At 39.5% G+C, this 6,000-nt stretch overlaps 1 long non-coding RNA gene across 1 annotated transcript; it reads left to right on the forward strand.

The window, feature by feature from the left end:
• The first annotated feature begins 3,060 nt into the window (after nucleotides 1-3,060).
• On the forward strand, nucleotides 3,061-5,657 carry LOC119726796. Its single transcript, XR_005270859.1, has 3 exons — nucleotides 3,061-3,169; nucleotides 4,578-4,652; nucleotides 5,639-5,657. It is a non-coding gene; the product is annotated as an uncharacterized LOC119726796 (long non-coding RNA).
• The last annotated feature ends 343 nt before the right edge of the window (nucleotides 5,658-6,000 follow it).

Genomic DNA, 6,000 nt, shown 5'->3' on the forward strand with positions numbered 1-6,000 from the left:
GTATGCCTTGATAGGTATTTCTAAATATTTCGTTATAACGAGGTCCGATGGACTTTCACAATACTGTCGTTATAGCCGGAACCTCGCTAAAACCGGAGCGCAGTTTTCCCTATTCGTTGTGCACAAGGTACGAATTTCAGCCAAGGAAACTGATTCTGGTTAAAATAAGAGCATTTTGAAACTTCACTTTCAAAATTGAACACTTTACTACACGAGAACAAAGAAATGTCTCCACAAGGATACAAATTTGAGAATGGGTGTTTAAATTTGTCTTGAAATACGCAAACAGTTGACCGATTTGCAACAGAAATACAATGGTAGTGACTGATGGGATCCAATTTATGGGACCTCATTTTCTAGAGGAGGGCACTCAACTGTTTTTACAATTACAACGCTCCTTGTAGCCCCCCCCCCCCCCCTAGATTCTAAGAAGGTGGGGGATTCACGGGGGAGGGGCATAGGCCATGAGTGGGGGTAGGCCTTAGATACGCCACTAGAAAACTCTTGATATACAAAATTGTCGTTTGAATGCCTTGTTGCTGGGTAGGCATATCTACAAAACAAAATACTTAAACTATACTTTTTTTAAATTTTAATATGTTATTGCGAAGATGAAGTAGCCAAAAGCAGTTAAAGGTGTATTTCGAGTGTGACCCCGAAAACAAGATGTCATTTTCTATTGCTGTTTTCCTAGCGACATGAAAGTTATTCACTTTTGAATGAGACGAAAAGTCCACCCAGGTTTAGTTATGGAATTATTTCTTCACAAATTTTTCAGCAATACAAATTGTTGACAAGAGGCAAAGCTTTTTTGCAGTCGGTCATTTCAAGGTTGGGGGTCATTTGACGCCAGAGGGCGCTTTTCCTCGTTTGCTCATCTGAGTTTCTATAATTAATATTTTACAAATGTAATTGTTGAGAGAAGGGGGATCATGAATCGAGTATTAGTCGTCCTCTTTTGGTTTAACGAGATATAGGTTGATTTCAGCAAATTCTCCGCAGTCCAAATTCAATTGATAGTCGTGTAGTACCGGTATAGGACAACTCTATTTTTTACAAGTTCCTTTCACAGCTGCTTATGATTAATCAAAACCCTGCCCTCTTTCCAGAAGATATTATGATCTTTGCGAATTGATGATTCCAAACATATCAAATAACTTTTCCTGCTTGTATTATCTGTTCATCGCCAAATACTTAGCTAAAATATTAAGCCTAAACATGAAGTGTCTTTTCGTTCTTATATGGAACGGAGTCCTAAACTGCACTATTGCAATTCATTTTTTCAAAATGACTATCGCCAAAGATTGTATATATAGTACGGCAGATATGTGGAGGGATTGAGCCTTTGATGATACAAGAATGGCATTTGGCGCACAAACAGAGTATGTTATAAGAAAGATATCGGCTATAGGTTCATCGCAGATATGTCGTTTGAAAAAAAATATAGGTAGAATAACAAGCAATGGCCGTCATTTTGAAAATGGGGGCGTTGTTCAACCGGATGAATATGATCTTACGGGGGGGGGGGCGGCCCCCCGGCTGAGAGATGGTCAAAATAAGGGTTAAGTTATATTTTGCAAGGTGAGCATCCTAAAAATGACATACTTTCACCGGGATCGTATCCTCTGATGCACGAACTTTTAACCAGCAGCAGAGAAAAATGTGGAAATTGAAGGCTTTACCTGGGATTCAAGCAAAAGATGAAGTCTAAGTTATTTTTTAAAAAATGTTTATATTGAGTTACATGGCCCGGACAGCACATATTTTTTAATGAAGCTTCCCCTGCGCGGAATTAGGCAGGATTCATTTCTACAACGCCGAAACTGCACGCTTTGGAATTCTCCTGCTTGTTGCCCCAAATAAAGAGATGTTGCTTTGTTAATTGGTACGGTAGATGATCGTAAGCCAACAATATAAGTTTTGTTGAGGAAAAGAGTGTTTGCTTTGCTATTTTTAAGGTACTGGGTTGCAAAGCCATATCTGTGCAGAAACAGGAGGATTGAGGATACATTTCGACGAGGTAAATAGAGTCGAAAATAACATAAAACAAATGACTTTTAATCAGGCGCGAATCCATGGGGGGATTTGGGGGTCAACTCCCCCCCCCCCCATCTGTGTCAAAAAAAAAAAATATCATACAAATTCTTAAAAAATAAGTCCCCCTCCCCGTGACACCCCCAAAAAATTATACTGGTATAATGTCCGCCTGTTCAAAATAGGGTAAACCATTCTGTAATCTAGTGTTAATAATCGTCGAATTTGAACAGCATCCCTATCGAAATATGGTAACCCCCCCCCCCCAGCTTTTGATTGTACGGAGGCCAAGTGTCCAGAGAAAAAAACCTATGTACATTTTCAGATTTGTTTGCTTATGAACCCCCCCCCCCCGCGAAAATTCCTGGATCCGCCCCTGTATAATTCGTGTCTCAACTCACCCACTCTAGGGTATTCAAAGATTATACTACAGTATGTCTTTCTCCAAACTGCCCGGTTCAAATACAAGACAAGACCGATGAAAATGAGACCAGTAGTTGTGAAAAGGTACATGGAAAATGTGCTTGTCCTTGTATCCACTACAGAAAGTCTTAACTTTAAGGATTTCTGATGACAATTCTGGTGTCGTTAAAGATCATCGCTTTATTGGGTTTTTTTCGAATGGTTTATTGATATTTTGTCATTTTTTTTGGACCAAAAGTGAAGGGTTTTTTTAGGAGTCATATGAAGTTTTTTGATGAGTCATCAACCAAGAAACCACGATCAATAGACAAATCCATTAAGCCCCGCCCACTGAGCACGCGGGCAACAACACGTGACCCCATCCAACGTGCCAACCCGTGCGTCAAACGCACGCACACGCATGGTGGACTTGAGTGCGCGCATGTCAGTCTTAAATCGCAGCCGTGATTGGTCAAGAAATCGTGGGTGGGGCTCAATGGATCGGTGTTTCAATGGAGTTCACATCTTATAATTTTCAGCCAATCACGAACGTCTGCTGATACCACTCTCACGCTATCGGTCCTTCGTTACCACTATCGTAAGCTCTGCACCGTCCATTTACATCTCCAAAAAGTATAAAAAGTCTGTCTCGTTCTTCGAATAGTCATTCCGGCGATTGTCGTCAACTAGCAAGCTTATCTCTACTTCAGGAGCACAACAGCGTCAACTTCATGTAAGTAACTTACTTTGTGAGTATTTTCAATCCATCCTCCCTAATTTTCACGGCTATTACGAAGCGACAGTTTACATTGCGTTAGCCTATGTGTAGATGCCAAACGCTCGTCTTACGGACCTGTCACATACAATACATGACTCCATAAGAGTTACCAGTAGGTTTCTGGTTCGTTCAACTGGTTTCAACTGGTTCCCATTGATACCAACATAATTACCCGTTATTACTGGTTTGTTCAGTTGTTTTCAACTGGTTCCTGTTGATTTCATCAGGATCACCAGTTATTACAGGTCTGTTCAGTTGGTTTCAACTGGTTCCTGTTAATGTTGAGTCCATCAGAATTACCAGTTATTGACTGGGTTTTTCAGTTGGTTTCAACTGGTTTCTGTTGAGTCCATCAGAATTACCATCTGCCATTATTCGCGTTAAATCTGCGAACATATTCGAACGAACTCATCAGGCAATTACCCTAGACATGATAACGTCACGATTTGCTAACGCGCGCTTTCCTATGAAAGCCAGTTGGGGACGAGCTCTGTATATTAAAAACGTTATTTTAAGACGTTTATCATTCGAATTCACCGTTTCTAATATTCATATTCGTCCGTCACCATCGATTTAGTGCACTTCCAACGTTTAATTTCGTCTTTTGTGTGAAAGCATAAAATTCAGTTCAAGCAATTCGAACAACAAGTACACGTTTTCGGACCGGAGTATCGATTTCGTCTAGTCTACGCCAAACCTTTTTAGTCAAGATATTACATTGATTTATTATCAACAAATTCGATTTCTGAATGTTGCCATTCGGCAACAGCTTAGACGAATTTGATCTGTTATGATCTTTTTTCAAAGGGAAGTTGAAAGAAGTGTTATCTGGCAAGCGCTCATTGCGTGCGAAAATGGTTCTCACTGTATCAATAGAGGGCCCTGTTTCTTATGTTTTTTTCTCATGCAGAATTGTCGGCGTTTTTATCCCAGATTTTCTCATTCCCAAACAAACTATGGATCAGGGAACAATGTTTTTTCGATATGGTACATCATAATCTACATGTCTGTGAAGTTTTATAAAATTCGGCGGACCAGATCGCGTATCTCGAAAACTAAAGCGTTTTCGGCCTCTACGGTCCCACGGACTATCAGTCCAGTAGCCATTTTTTAAATCATTTGATTTGACGCCATAATTGCTGGAATCGTGTTTTCTGAATTTTAAATCTAGACATATGCAGATATGGAGAATTCAATTTATCTAGTTATTCACCAGCTAAATAGTCATTACAACTTTGGTATTATCATGATTAAGGCAACATGGCAGGAAAATACATTGATGCCCGATGCATGCAGGTATGGAACGAGTACCGTTCTTGTTGTGTATATTTGTATTATTCTGGGTTACCGTATCTTTATGCAGTCAAGATGAAGGCTTATATCTGCTTGGTCGTTCTGGTGTGCCTGGGCTCTGTCCTCGCGGCTGAAACTAACGAAGGTAACATTTCCTTTCTATTTCTCGTTTTTGTTTTTGTTTTTGTTTTGCTTGTTTTGTTTAAGCTTCAGTTCGTTATTTCCTTTTTGGGGAGTGGACGGAGGGTGCAATCACAACTCTTCCTTACAACCATAATCCAATACACAAACTGATACTGTCTATATGTTTAAGTTTGCATCAATATAGTCTTAAACATTTATTCCCCCTGCTAATTCGTGTTTCATCCCGAAAGTAGATTTTTTTTCAATTGCTATTTTCCCTCGAGTATAAAACAAAGACACACCGAAATCAACCGACGTTTAGTTTATTGAATTATTGCTTTAACAAATTCGACTTATTTAGGACCCGACAATAACTCGGTTCCATATAGCTCAAGTAAATTAAGTTTAATATAGCTCTATGGTCGCAGCTGATTGTAGATGAGCAAAATGGAAAGAACAAAGTTAAAGCAAAACTTAGAAACTGAATTCAAAAATCTATAGCACCCCGTGGAAGTTGTGGAAATTCTACCTTAATTCAATAAACCTCCTTGTTTTCTGTGTAAGAAATTTTCTGTGTAAGATCTATAGCGTTAAAATTTGTTATCCAAATGGACGCACTGAACTTTCTTTTTTTCTTCTCATTGCTCTTCAGTTGACAAGTAGGGGGCTGCTCAAGCAGAGAAGTTTCCAGGATTATTTTCCTCTTTTTGAAGCTATTATTCCCTTTAACGGATGCAGCTAAGTTGAACGACCCTTATTTAGCACTGAAGTACTGACACGTTTTAGTGGACATTGAAATGAACGAAAAAGCCAACGTAAAAGTGGAATATCTTCTGCATGCATTCCACCCATCGGACCAGTCGAGTACGTTTTCGTGGACATTCGACCTTAATTCAATCAAGATTGCTGTAATTTTCAGTGTAAAATCTAGCGTTAATACCGTTTTTTTATACGAACGGACACACTGACCAAGAATAAAATAATTTCGCCCCCTCTCTTTCCTTTCAGCCGACGAGGTTGCTGTGAAGCAATATCCAGAAGCATGTAAGTTTCTGCAGTTGATTTCTTCTTAATTTTCCGGTTAATCAGATTTAATGTTCACATTCAACACGCTTCCAATGTACCGATGCATTGTGTAATATTGCGATAAACTTCATATTTCAATCTGATTGCTTTATTTTTAGTCTGTGACATCAATGATCCATCGCCTTACCAGTGCCCTCCCGGCTGGCCCTGTATGCCAGCACCCACTCCCACGGGGGGCAAGTGCACACGTTGAGAATGGCAAATGTTGAAGGTAAATTTCACTTCTCCCGAAAAATTGACAGAACAGTCGTTATAGGGGTGTTTTTGTTACCAAGACGTAAATT

This window comes from Patiria miniata, unplaced genomic scaffold, assembly GCF_015706575.1.
Source record: "Patiria miniata isolate m_02_andy unplaced genomic scaffold, ASM1570657v1 HiC_scaffold_2, whole genome shotgun sequence".
NCBI lineage: Eukaryota > Metazoa > Echinodermata > Asteroidea > Valvatida > Asterinidae > Patiria > Patiria miniata.